This window comes from Phalangium opilio, unplaced genomic scaffold (assembly GCF_054372755.1).
Source record: "Phalangium opilio isolate 3A_F unplaced genomic scaffold, DU_Popi_V2 ptg000061l_1, whole genome shotgun sequence".
NCBI classification, from domain to species: domain Eukaryota; kingdom Metazoa; phylum Arthropoda; class Arachnida; order Opiliones; family Phalangiidae; genus Phalangium; species Phalangium opilio.
The window spans coordinates 3642501-3656956 of NW_028324178.1; the positions used below are offsets into that span (position 1 = coordinate 3642501).

The window sequence follows — 14456 nt, forward strand, 5'->3', positions numbered from 1 at the left end:
ATCGTGTCAGAATTGGGATTCGAACCCACGCCCTCAGACGAGGACCAGAATACACAGATTCACGTTGTGAACGAAAGAAACTACGCCCCTTGAGTCTGGCGCCTTAGACCGCTCGGCCATCCTGACTTGGATTCATTCAATTGGGACGTTTTATAAATTACATCTCTTCCAAATAATTTCATAACACATATCGTGCCAGAAGTGGGATTCCAACCCACGCCCTCATACGAGGAGCAGAATACACTGATTCACGTTGAGAACGAAAGAAACTTGGTCACTTGAGTCTGGCGCCTTAGACCGCTCGGCCATCCTGACGTGGTTTTATCTAGTTTGGACGTTTTAAATTACATCTCTTCCAGTTATTTTCATAAAACATATCGTATCAGAAGTGGGATTCGAACCCACGCCCTCATACGAGGACCAGAATACACAGATTCACGTTGTGAACGAAGGAAACTGAGCCCCTTGAGTCTTTTGCCTTAGACCGCTCCGCCATCCTGACGTGGTCACTTCTGATTTGGACGTTTTATAAATTACATCTCTTCCAGTTAATTTCATAAAACATATCGTGTCAGAAGTGGGATTCGAACCCACGCCCTCATACGAGGACCAGAATACACAGATTCACGTCGTGAACGAAAGAAACTAAGCCCCTTGAGTGTAGCGCCTTAGACCGCTCGGCCACCCTGACTTGGATTCATTCATTTGGGATGTTTTATAAATTACATCTCTTCCAGTTAATTTCATAAAACATATCGTGTCAGAAGTGGGATTCGAACCCACGCCCTCATACGAGGACCAGAATACACAAATTCACGTCGTGAACGAAAGAAACTAAGCCCCTTGAGTCTAGCGCCTTAGACCGCTCGGGCATCCTGACGTGGTCTCTTGTAATTTGGACGTTTAATTAATTACATCTCTTCCAGTTAATTTCTTAAAACATATCGTGTCAGAAGTGGGATTCGAACCCACGCCCTCATACGAGGACCAGAATACACAGATTCGCGTTGTGAACGAAGGAAACTGAGCCCCTTGAATCTGGCGCCTTAGACCGCTCGGCCATCCTGACTTGGATTCATTTAATTGTCCGTTTTATAAATTACATCTCTTCCAGTTATTTTCATAAAACATATCGTATCAGAAATGGGATTCGAACCCACGCCCTCATACGAGGACCAGAATACACAGATTCACGTCGTGAACGAAAGAAACTAAGCCTATTGAGTCTAGCGTCTTAGACCGCTCGGGCATCCTGACGTGGTCTCTTGTAATTTGGACGTTTAATTAATTACATCTCTTCCAGTTAATTTCTTAAAACATATCGTGTCAGAAGTGGGATTCGAACCCACGCCCTCATACGAGGACCAGATTACACAGATTCACGTTGTGAACGAAGGAAACTGAGCCCCTTGAGTCTGGCGCCTTAGACCGCTCGGGCATCCTGACGTGGTCTCTTGTAATTTGGACGTTTAATTAATTACATCTCTTCCAGTTAATTTCTTAAAACATATCGTGTCAGAATTGGGATTCGAACCCACGCCATCATACGAGGACCAGAATACACAGATTCACGTTGTAAACGAAGGAAACTGAGCCCCTTGAGTCTGGCGCCTTAGACCGCTCGGGCATCCTGACGTGGTCTCTTGTAATTTGGACGTTTAATTAATTACATCTCTTCCAGTTAATTTCATAACACATATCGTGCCAGAAGTGGGATTCCAACCCACGCCCTCATACGAGGAGCAGAATACACTGATTCACGTTGAGAACGAAAGAAACTTGGTCACTTGAGTCTGGCGCCTTAGACCGCTCGGCCATCCTGACGTGGATTCATTTTCTATGGACGTTTTATAAATTACATCTTTTCCAGTTAAATTTATAAAACATCGTGTCAGAATTGGGATTCGAAACCACGCCCTCATTCGAGGGCCAGAATACACAGACCACATCGGGAAGGAATGAAACTAAGCCCCTGAGTCTAGCGCCTTAGACCGCTCGGGCATCCTGACGTGGTTTTATCTAGTTTGGACGTTTTAAATTACATCTCTTCCAGTTATTTTCATAAAACATATCGTATCAGAAGTGGTATTCGAACCCACGCCCTCAGACGAGGACCAGAATACACAGATTCACGTTGTGAACGAAAGAAACTACGCCCCTTGAGTCTGGCGCCTTAGACCGCTCGGCCATCCTGACTTGGATTCATTCAATTGGGACGTTTTATAAATTACATCTCTTCCAAATAATTTCATAACACATATCGTGCCAGAAGTGGGATTCCAACCCACGCCCTCATACGAGGAGCAGAATACACTGATTCACGTTGAGAACGAAAGAAACTTGGTCACTTGAGTCTGGCGGCATAGACCGCTCGGCCATCCTGACGTGGTTTTATCTAGTTTGGACGTTTTAAATTACATCTCTTCCAGTTATTTTCATAAAACATATCGTATCAGAAGTGGGATTCGAACCCACGCCCTCATACGAGGACCAGAATACACAGATTCACGTTGTGAACGAAGGAAACTGAGCCCCTTGAGTCTGGCGCCTTAGACCGCTCCGCCATCCTGACGTGGTCACTTCTGATTTGGACGTTTTATAAATTACATCTCTTCCAGTTAATTTCATAAAACATATCGTGTCAGAAGTGGGATTCGAACCCACGCCCTCATACGAGGACCAGAATACACAGATTCACGTCGTGAACGAAAGAAACTAAGCCCCTTGAGTGTAGCGCCTTAGACTGCTCGGCCACCCTGACTTGGATTCATTCATTTGGGATGTTTTATAAATTACATCTCTTCCAGTTAATTTCATAAAACATATCGTGTCAGAAGTGGGATTCGAACCCAGGCCCTCATACGAGGACCAGAATACACAAATTCACGTTGTGAACGAAGGAAACTGAGCCCCTTGAGTCTGGCGCCTTAGACCGCTCGGCCACCCTAACTTGGATTCATTCAATTGGGACGTTGTATAAATTACATCTCTTCCAGTTATTTTCATAAAACATATCGTATCAGAAGTGGGATTCGAACCCACGCCCTGATACGAGGACCAGAATACACAGATTCACGTCGTGAACGAAAGAAACTAAGCCCCTTGAGTGTAGCGCCTTAGACCGCTCGGCCACCCTGACTTGGATTCATTCATTTGGGATGTTTTATAAATTACATCTCTTCCAGTTAATTTCATAAAACATATCGTGTCAGAAGTGGGATTCGAACCCAGGCCCTCATACGAGGACCAGAATACACAAATTCACGTTGTGAACGAAGGAAACTGAGCCCCTTGAGTCTGGCGCCTTAGACCGCTCGGCCACCCTAACTTGGATTCATTCAATTGGGACGTTGTATAAATTACATCTCTTCCAGTTATTTTCATAAAACATATCGTATCAGAAGTGGGATTCGAACCCACGCCCTCATACGAGGACCAGAATACACAAATTCACGTCGTGAACGAAAGAAACTAAGCCCCTTGAGTCTAGCGCCTTAGACCGCTCGGGCATCCTGACGTGGTCTCTTGTAATTTGGACGTTTAATTAATTACATCTCTTCCAGTTAATTTCTTAAAACATATCGTGTCAGAAGTGGGATTCGAACCCACGCCCTCATACGAGGACCAGAATACACAGATTCGCGTTGTGAACGAAGGAAACTGAGCCCCTTGAATCTGGCGCCTTAGACCGCTCGGCCATCCTGACTTGGATTCATTTAATTGTCCGTTTTATAAATTACATCTCTTCCAGTTATTTTCATAAAACATATCGTATCAGAAATGGGATTCGAACCCACGCCCTCATACGAGGACCAGAATACACAGATTCACGTCGTGAACGAAAGAAACTAAGCCTATTGAGTCTAGCGTCTTAGACCGCTCGGGCATCCTGACGTGGTCTCTTGTAATTTGGACGTTTAATTAATTACATCTCTTCCAGTTAATTTCTTAAAACATATCGTGTCAGAAGTGGGATTCGAACCCACGCCCTCATACGAGGACCAGATTACACAGATTCACGTTGTGAACGAAGGAAACTGAGCCCCTTGAGTCTGGCGCCTTAGACCGCTCGGGCATCCTGACGTGGTCTCTTGTAATTTGGACGTTTAATTAATTACATCTCTTCCAGTTAATTTCTTAAAACATATCGTGTCAGAATTGGGATTCGAACCCACGCCATCATACGAGGACCAGAATACACAGATTCACGTTGTAAACGAAGGAAACTGAGCCCCTTGAGTCTGGCGCCTTAGACCGCTCGGGCATCCTGACGTGGTCTCTTGTAATTTGGACGTTTAATTAATTACATCTCTTCCAGTTAATTTCATAACACATATCGTGCCAGAAGTGGGATTCCAACCCACGCCCTCATACGAGGAGCAGAATACACTGATTCACGTTGAGAACGAAAGAAACTTGGTCACTTGAGTCTGGCGCCTTAGACCGCTCGGCCATCCTGACGTGGATTCATTTTCTATGGACGTTTTATAAATTACATCTTTTCCAGTTAAATTTATAAAACATCGTGTCAGAATTGGGATTCGAAACCACGCCCTCATTCGAGGGCCAGAATACACAGACCACATCGGGAAGGAATGAAACTAAGCCCCTGAGTCTAGCGCCTTAGACCGCTCGGGCATCCTGACGTGGTTTTATCTAGTTTGGACGTTTTAAATTACATCTCTTCCAGTTATTTTCATAAAACATATCGTATCAGAAGTGGTATTCGAACCCACGCCCTCAGACGAGGACCAGAATACACAGATTCACGTTGTGAACGAAAGAAACTACGCCCCTTGAGTCTGGCGCCTTAGACCGCTCGGCCATCCTGACTTGGATTCATTCAATTGGGACGTTTTATAAATTACATCTCTTCCAAATAATTTCATAACACATATCGTGCCAGAAGTGGGATTCCAACCCACGCCCTCATACGAGGAGCAGAATACACTGATTCACGTTGAGAACGAAAGAAACTTGGTCACTTGAGTCTGGCGGCATAGACCGCTCGGCCATCCTGACGTGGTTTTATCTAGTTTGGACGTTTTAAATTACATCTCTTCCAGTTATTTTCATAAAACATATCGTATCAGAAGTGGGATTCGAACCCACGCCCTCATACGAGGACCAGAATACACAGATTCACGTTGTGAACGAAGGAAACTGAGCCCCTTGAGTCTGGCGCCTTAGACCGCTCCGCCATCCTGACGTGGTCACTTCTGATTTGGACGTTTTATAAATTACATCTCTTCCAGTTAATTTCATAAAACATATCGTGTCAGAAGTGGGATTCGAACCCACGCCCTCATACGAGGACCAGAATACACAGATTCACGTCGTGAACGAAAGAAACTAAGCCCCTTGAGTGTAGCGCCTTAGACTGCTCGGCCACCCTGACTTGGATTCATTCATTTGGGATGTTTTATAAATTACATCTCTTCCAGTTAATTTCATAAAACATATCGTGTCAGAAGTGGGATTCGAACCCAGGCCCTCATACGAGGACCAGAATACACAAATTCACGTTGTGAACGAAGGAAACTGAGCCCCTTGAGTCTGGCGCCTTAGACCGCTCGGCCACCCTAACTTGGATTCATTCAATTGGGACGTTGTATAAATTACATCTCTTCCAGTTATTTTCATAAAACATATCGTATCAGAAGTGGGATTCGAACCCACGCCCTGATACGAGGACCAGAATACACAAATTCACGTCGTGAACGAAAGAAACTAAGCCCCTTGAGTCTAGCGCCTTAGACCGCTCGGGCATCCTGACGTGGTCTCTTGTAATTTGGACGTTTAATTAATTACATCTCTTCCAGTTAATTTCTTAAAACATATCGTGTCAGAAGTGGGATTCGAACCCACGCCCTCATACGAGGACCAGAATACACAGATTCGCGTTGTGAACGAAGGAAACTGAGCCCCTTGAATCTGGCGCCTTAGACCGCTCGGCCATCCTGACTTGGATTCATTTAATTGTCCGTTTTATAAATTACATCTCTTCCAGTTAATTTCTTAAAACATATCGTGTCAGAAGTGGGATTCGAACCCACGCCCTCATACGAGGACCAGAATACACAGATTCCCGTTGTGAACGAAGGAAACTGAGCCCCTTGAATCTGGCGCCTTAGACCGCTCGGCCATACTGACTTGGATTCATTCAATTCGGACGTTTTATAAATTACATCTCTTCCAGTTAATTTCATAAAACATATCGTGTCAGAAGTGGGATTCGGACCCAGGCCCTCATACGAGGACCAGAATGCACAGATTCACGTTGTGAACGAAGGAAACTGAGCCATTTGAGTTTGGCGCCTTAGACCGCTCGGCCACCCTGACTTGGATTCATTCAATGGGGACGTTTTATAAATTACATCTCTTCCAGTTAATTTCATAAAACATATCGTGTCAGAAGTGGGATTCGAACCCAGGCCCTCATACGAGGACTAGAATGCACAGATTCACGTTGTGAACGAAGGAAACTGAGCCATTTGAGTCTGGCGCTTTAGACCGCTCGGCCACCCTGACTTGGATTCATCAATTGGGACGTTTTATAAATTACACCTATTCTAGTTAATTTAATAAAACATATCGTGTCAGAAGTGGGATTCGAACCCACGCTCTCATACGAGGACCAGAATACACAGATTCACGTTGCGAACGATGGAAACTGAGTCCCTTGAGTCTGGCGCCTTAGACCGCTCGGCCACCCTAATTTGGATTCATTTAATTGGGATGTTTTATAAATTACATCTCTTCCAGTTAATTTCATAAAACATATCGTTTCAGAAGTGGGATTCGAACCCACGCCCTCATACGAGGAGCAGAATACACAGATTCACGTTAAGAACGAAGGAAACTGAGCCCCTTGAGTCTGGCGCCTTAGACGGCTCGGCCACCCCGACTTGGATTCATTCAATTGGGATGTTTTATAAATTACATCTCTTCCAGTTAATTTCATAAAACATATCGTGTCAGAAGTGGGATTCGGACCCAGGCCCTCATACGAGGACCAGAATGCACAGATACACGTTGTGAACGAAGGAAACTGAGCCATTTGAGTCTGGCGCCTTAGACCGCTCGGCCACCCTGACTTGGATTCATTCAATTGGGACGTTTTATAAATTAAATCTCTTCCAGTTAATTTCATAAAACATATCGTGTCAGAAGTGGGATTCGAACCCAGGCCCTCATACGAGGACCAGAATGCAAAGATACACGTTGTGAACGAAGGAAACTGAGCCATTTGAGTCTGGCGCCTTAGACCGCTCGGCCACCCTGACTTGGATTCATTCAATTGGGACGTTTTATAAATTAAATCTCTTCCAGTTAATTTCATAAAACATATCGTGTCAGAAGTGGGATTCGAACCCAGGCCCTCATACAACGACCAGAATACACAGATTCACGTTGTGAACGAAGGAAACTGAGCCCCTTGAGTCTGGCGCTTTAGACCGCTCGGCCACCCTGACTTGGATTCATTCAATTGGGACGTTTTATAAATTACATCTGTTCCAGTTAATTTCATAAAACATATCGTGTCAGAAGTGGGATTCGAACCCAGGCCCTCATACGAGGACCAGAATGCACAGATTCACGTTGTGAACGAAGGAAACTGAGCCCCTTGAGTCTGGCGCCTTAGACCGCTCGGCCAACCTGACTTGGATTCATTCAATTGGGACGTTTTACAAATTACATCTCTTCCAGTTAATTTCATAAAACATATCGTGTCAGAAGTGGGATTCGGACCCAGGCCCTCATACGAGGACCAGAATGCACAGATACACGTTGTGAACGAAGGAAACTGAGCCATTTGAGTCTGGCGCCTTAGACCGCTCGGCCACCCTGACTTGGATTCATTCAATTGGGACGTTTTATAAATTAAATCTCTTCCAGTTAATTTCATAAAACATATCGTGTCAGAAGTGGGATTCGAACCCAGGCCCTCATACGACGACCAGAATACACAGATTCACGTTGTGAACGAAGGAAACTGAGCCCCTTGAGTCTGGCGCTTTAGACCGCTCTTCCACCCTGACTTGGATTCATTCAATTGGGACGTTTTATAAATTACATCTGTTCCAGTTAATTTCATAAAACATATCGTGTCAGAAGTGGGATTCGAACCCAGGCCCTCATACGAGGAACAGAATACACAGATTCACGTTGTGAACGAAGGAAACTGAGCCCCTTGAGTCTGGCGCCTTAGACCGCTGGGCCACTTTGACTTGGATTCATTCAATTGGGACGTTTTATAAATTACATCTCTTCCAGTTAATTTCATAAAACATATCGTGTCAGAAGTGGGATTCGAACCCACGCCCTCATACGAGGACCAGAATACACAGATTCACGTTGTGAACGAAGGAAACTGAGCCTCTTGAGTCTGGCGCCTTAGACCGCTCGGCCACCCTGACTTGGATTCATTCAATGGGGACGTTTTATAAATTACATCTCTTCCAGTTAATTTCATAAAACATATCGTGTCAGAAGTGGGATTCGAACCCAGGCCCTCATACGAGGACTAGAATGCACAGATTCACGTTGTGAACGAAGGAAACTGAGCCATTTGAGTCTGGCGCTTTAGACCGCTCGGCCACCCTGACTTGGATTCATCAATTGGGACGTTTTATAAATTACACCTATTCTAGTTAATTTAATAAAACATATCGTGTCAGAAGTGGGATTCGAACCCACGCTCTCATACGAGGACCAGAATACACAGATTCACGTTGCGAACGATGGAAACTGAGTCCCTTGAGTCTGGCGCCTTAGACCGCTCGGCCACCCTAATTTGGATTCATTTAATTGGGATGTTTTATAAATTACATCTCTTCCAGTTAATTTCATAAAACATATCGTTTCAGAAGTGGGATTCGAACCCACGCCCTCATACGAGGAGCAGAATACACAGATTCACGTTAAGAACGAAGGAAACTGAGCCCCTTGAGTCTGGCGCCTTAGACGGCTCGGCCACCCCGACTTGGATTCATTCAATTGGGATGTTTTATAAATTACATCTCTTCCAGTTAATTTCATAAAACATATCGTGTCAGAAGTGGGATTCGGACCCAGGCCCTCATACGAGGACCAGAATGCACAGATACACGTTGTGAACGAAGGAAACTGAGCCATTTGAGTCTGGCGCCTTAGACCGCTCGGCCACCCTGACTTGGATTCATTCAATTGGGACGTTTTATAAATTAAATCTCTTCCAGTTAATTTCATAAAACATATCGTGTCAGAAGTGGGATTCGAACCCAGGCCCTCATACAACGACCAGAATACACAGATTCACGTTGTGAACGAAGGAAACTGAGCCCCTTGAGTCTGGCGCTTTAGACCGCTCGGCCACCCTGACTTGGATTCATTCAATTGGGACGTTTTATAAATTACATCTGTTCCAGTTAATTTCATAAAACATATCGTGTCAGAAGTGGGATTCGAACCCAGGCCCTCATACGAGGACCAGAATGCACAGATTCACGTTGTGAACGAAGGAAACTGAGCCCCTTGAGTCTGGCGCCTTAGACCGCTCGGCCAACCTGACTTGGATTCATTCAATTGGGACGTTTTACAAATTACATCTCTTCCAGTTAATTTCATAAAACATATCGTGTCAGAAGTGGGATTCGGACCCAGGCCCTCATACGATGACCAGAATGCACAGATACACGTTGTGAACGAAGGAAACTGAGCCATTTGAGTCTGGCGCCTTAGACCGCTCGGCCACCCTGACTTGGATTCATTCAATTGGGACGTTTTATAAATTAAATCTCTTCCAGTTAATTTCATAAAACATATCGTGTCAGAAGTGGGATTCGAACCCAGGCCCTCATACGACGACCAGAATACACAGATTCACGTTGTGAACGAAGGAAACTGAGCCCCTTGAGTCTGGCGCTTTAGACCGCTCGGCCACCCTGACTTGGATTCATTCAATTGGGACGTTTTATAAATTACATCTGTTCCAGTTAATTTCATAAAACATATCGTGCCAGAAGTGGGATTCGAACCCAGGCCCTCATACGAGGAACAGAATACACAGATTCACGTTGTGAACGAAGGAAACTGAGCCCCTTGAGTCTGGCGCCTTAGACCGCTGGGTCACTTTGACTTGGATTCATTCAATTGGGACGTTTTATAAATTACATCTCTTCCAGTTAATTTCATAAAACATATCGTGTCAGAAGTGGGATTCGAACCCACGCCCTCATACGAGGACCAGAATACACAGATTCACGTTGTGAACGAAGGAAACTGAGCCTCTTGAGTCTGGCGCCTTAGAAAGCTCAGCCATTCTGACATGGACTCTTTAAATTGGGGCGTTTTATAAATTTCATCTCTTCCAGTTAATTTCATAAACCTTTTCGTGTCAGAAGTGGGATTCGAACCCACGCCCTCATACGAGGACCAGAATGCACAGATTCACGTTGTGAACGAAGGAAACTGAGCCCCTTGAGTCTGGCGCCTTAGACCGCTCGGCCAACCTGACTTGGATTCATTCAATTGGGACGTTTTACAAATTACATCTCTTCCAGTTAATTTCATAAAACGTATCGTGTCAGAAGTGGGATTCGGACCCAGGCCCTCATACGAGGACCAGAATGCACTGATACACGTTGTGAACGAAGGAAACTGAGCCATTTGAGTCTGGCGCCTTAGACCGCTCGGCCACCCTGACTTGGATTCATTCAATTGGGACGTTTTATAAATTAAATCTCTTCCAGTTAATTTCATAAAACATATCGTGTCAGAAGTGGGATTCGAACCCAGGCCCTCATACAACGACCAGAATACACAGATTCACGTTGTGAACGAAGGAAACTGAGCCCCTTGAGTCTGGCGCTTTAGACCGCTCGGCCACCCTGACTTGGATTCATTCAATTGGGACGTTTTATAAATTACATCTGTTCCAGTTAATTTCATAAAACATATCGTGTCAGAAGTGGGATTCGAACCCAGGCCCTCATACGAGGAACAGAATACACAGATTCACGTTGTGAACGAAGGAAACTGAGCCCCTTGAGTCTGGCGCCTTAGACCGCTGGGCCACTTTGACTTGGATTCATTCAATTGGGACGTTTTATAAATTACATCTCTTCCAGTTAATTTCATAAAACATATCGTGTCAGAAGTGGGATTCGAACCCACGCCCTCATACGAGGACCAGAATACACAGATTCACGTTGTGAACGAAGGAAACTGAGCCTCTTGAGTCTGGCGCCTTAGACCGCTCGGCCACCCTGACTTGGATTCATTCAATGGGGACGTTTTATAAATTACATCTCTTCCAGTTAATTTCATAAAACATATCGTGTCAGAAGTGGGATTCGAACCCAGGCCCTCATACGAGGACTAGAATGCACAGATTCACGTTGTGAACGAAGGAAACTGAGCCATTTGAGTCTGGCGCTTTAGACCGCTCGGCCACCCTGACTTGGATTCATCAATTGGGACGTTTTATAAATTACACCTATTCTAGTTAATTTAATAAAACATATCGTGTCAGAAGTGGGATTCGAACCCACGCTCTCATACGAGGACCAGAATACACAGATTCACGTTGCGAACGATGGAAACTGAGTCCCTTGAGTCTGGCGCCTTAGACCGCTCGGCCACCCTAATTTGGATTCATTTAATTGGGATGTTTTATAAATTACATCTCTTCCAGTTAATTTCATAAAACATATCGTTTCAGAAGTGGGATTCGAACCCACGCCCTCATACGAGGAGCAGAATACACAGATTCACGTTAAGAACGAAGGAAACTGAGCCCCTTGAGTCTGGCGCCTTAGACGGCTCGGCCACCCCGACTTGGATTCATTCAATTGGGATGTTTTATAAATTACATCTCTTCCAGTTAATTTCATAAAACATATCGTGTCAGAAGTGGGATTCGGACCCAGGCCCTCATACGAGGACCAGAATGCACAGATACACGTTGTGAACGAAGGAAACTGAGCCATTTGAGTCTGGCGCCTTAGACCGCTCGGCCACCCTGACTTGGATTCATTCATTTGGGACGTTTTATAAATTAAATCTCTTCCAGTTAATTTCATAAAACATATCGTGTCAGAAGTGGGATTCGAACCCAGGCCCTCATACAACGACCAGAATACACAGATTCACGTTGTGAACGAAGGAAACTGAGCCCCTTGAGTCTGGCGCTTTAGACCGCTCGGCCATCCTGACTTGGATTCATTCAATTGGGACGTTTTATAAATTACATCTGTTCCAGTTAATTTCATAAAACATATCGTGTCAGAAGTGGGATTCGAACCCAGGCCCTCATACGAGGACCAGAATGCACAGATTCACGTTGTGAACGAAGGAAACTGAGCCCCTTGAGTCTGGCGCCTTAGACCGCTCGGCCAACCTGACTTGGATTCATTCAATTGGGACGTTTTACAAATTACATCTCTTCCAGTTAATTTCATAAAACATATCGTGTCAGAAGTGGGATTCGGACCCAGGCCCTCATACGATGACCAGAATGCACAGATACACGTTGTGAACGAAGGAAACTGAGCCATTTGAGTCTGGCGCCTTAGACCGCTCGGCCACCCTGACTTGGATTCATTCAATTGGGACGTTTTATAAATTAAATCTCTTCCAGTTAATTTCATAAAACATATCGTGTCAGAAGTGGGATTCGAACCCAGGCCCTCATACGACGACCAGAATACACAGATTCACGTTGTGAACGAAGGAAACTGAGCCCCTTGAGTCTGGCGCTTTAGACCGCTCGGCCACCCTGACTTGGATTCATTCAATTGGGACGTTTTATAAATTACATCTGTTCCAGTTAATTTCATAAAACATATCGTGTCAGAAGTGGGATTCGAACCCAGGCCCTCATACGAGGAACAGAATACACAGATTCACGTTGTGAACGAAGGAAACTGAGCCCCTTGAGTCTGGCGCCTTAGACCGCTGGGTCACTTTGACTTGGATTCATTCAATTGGGACGTTTTATAAATTACATCTCTTCCAGTTAATTTCATAAAACATATCGTGTCAGAAGTGGGATTCGAACCCACGCCCTCATACGAGGACCAGAATACACAGATTCACGTTGTGAACGAAGGAAACTGAGCCTCTTGAGTCTGGCGCCTTAGAAAGCTCAGCCATTCTGACATGGACTCTTTAAATTGGGGCGTTTTATAAATTACATCTCTTCCAGTTAATTTCATAAACCTTTTCGTGTCAGAAGTGGGATTCGAACCCACGCCCTCATACGAGGACCAGAATGCACAGATTCACGTTGTGAACGAAGGAAACTGAGCCCCTTGAGTCTGGCGCCTTAGACCGCTCCGCCATCCTGACTTGGATACATTCAATTGGGACGTTTTATAAATTACATCTCTTCCAGTTAATTTCATAAAACAAATCGTGTCAGAAGTGGGATTCGAACCCAGGCCCTCATACGAGGAGCAGAATACACAGATTCACGTTGTGAACGAAGGAAACTGAGCCCCTTGAGTCTGGCGCCTTAGACCGCTCGGCCACCCCGACTTGGATTCATTCAATTGGGATGTTTTATAAATTACATCTCTTCCAGTTAATTTCATAAAACATATCGTGTCAGAAGTGGGATTCGGACCCAGGCCCTCATACGAGGAACAGAATACACAGATTCACGTTGTGAACGAAGGAAACTGAGCCCCTTGAGTCTGGCGCCTTAGACCGCTCGGCCACCCTGACTTGGATTCATTCAATGGGGACGTTTTATAAATTACATCTCTTCCAGTTAATTTCATAAAACAAATCGTGTCAGAAGTGGGATTCGAACCCAGGCCCTCATACGAGGACCAGAATGCACAGATTCACGTTGTGAACGAAGGAAACTGAGCCATTTGAGTCTGGCGCTTTAGACCGCTCGGCCACCCTGACTTGGATTCATTCAATTGGGACGTTTTATAAATTACATCTATTCTAGTTAATTTAATAAAACATATCGTGTCAGAAGTGGGATTCGAACCCACGCTCTCATACGAGGACCAGAATACACAGATTCACGTTGCGAACGATGGAAACTGAGTCCCTTGAGTCTGCCGCCTTAGACCGCTCGGCCACCCCGACTAGGATTCATTCTATTGGGACGTTTTATAAATTACATCTCTTCCAGTTAATTTCATAAAACATATCGTGTCAGAAGTGGGATTCGCACCCAGGCTCTCATACGAGGACCAGAATACACAGATTCACGTTGTGAACGAAGGAAACTTAGCCCCTTGAGTCTGGCGCCTTAGACCGCTCGGCCACCCCGACTTGGATTCATTCAATTGGGATGTTTTATAAATTACATCTCTTCCAGTTAATTTCATAAAACATATCGTGTCAGAAGTGGGATTCGAACCCAGGCCCTCATACGAGGACTAGAATGCACAGATTCACGTTGTGAACGAAGGAAACTGAGCCATTTGAGTCTGGCGCTTTAGACCGCTCGG

General features: G+C 44.9%; 6 non-coding genes across 6 annotated transcripts; all 6 read right to left on the minus strand.

Moving 5' to 3' along the window:
• Window positions 1–947: 947 nt before the first annotated feature.
• TRNAL-CAA (transfer RNA leucine (anticodon CAA)) lies at window positions 948–1069 on the minus strand. Its single transcript has 2 exons — window positions 1032–1069; window positions 948–993 (listed from the first exon to the last, which is right to left on the minus strand). It is a non-coding gene; the product is annotated as a tRNA-Leu (tRNA).
• Window positions 1070–3584: 2515 nt separating this feature from the next.
• Window positions 3585–3706, minus strand: TRNAL-CAA (transfer RNA leucine (anticodon CAA)). Its single transcript has 2 exons — window positions 3669–3706; window positions 3585–3630 (listed from the first exon to the last, which is right to left on the minus strand). It is a non-coding gene; the product is annotated as a tRNA-Leu (tRNA).
• Window positions 3707–5843: 2137 nt separating this feature from the next.
• Window positions 5844–5965, minus strand: TRNAL-CAA (transfer RNA leucine (anticodon CAA)). The gene is made up of 2 exons: window positions 5928–5965; window positions 5844–5889 (listed from the first exon to the last, which is right to left on the minus strand). It is a non-coding gene; the product is annotated as a tRNA-Leu (tRNA).
• A 66-nt stretch (window positions 5966–6031) lies between these two features.
• TRNAL-CAA (transfer RNA leucine (anticodon CAA)) lies at window positions 6032–6153 on the minus strand. The gene is made up of 2 exons: window positions 6116–6153; window positions 6032–6077 (listed from the first exon to the last, which is right to left on the minus strand). It is a non-coding gene; the product is annotated as a tRNA-Leu (tRNA).
• A 2145-nt stretch (window positions 6154–8298) lies between these two features.
• On the minus strand, window positions 8299–8420 carry TRNAL-CAA (transfer RNA leucine (anticodon CAA)). The gene is made up of 2 exons: window positions 8383–8420; window positions 8299–8344 (listed from the first exon to the last, which is right to left on the minus strand). It is a non-coding gene; the product is annotated as a tRNA-Leu (tRNA).
• Window positions 8421–11132: 2712 nt separating this feature from the next.
• TRNAL-CAA (transfer RNA leucine (anticodon CAA)) lies at window positions 11133–11254 on the minus strand. The gene is made up of 2 exons: window positions 11217–11254; window positions 11133–11178 (listed from the first exon to the last, which is right to left on the minus strand). It is a non-coding gene; the product is annotated as a tRNA-Leu (tRNA).
• Window positions 11255–14456: the final 3202 nt, after the last annotated feature.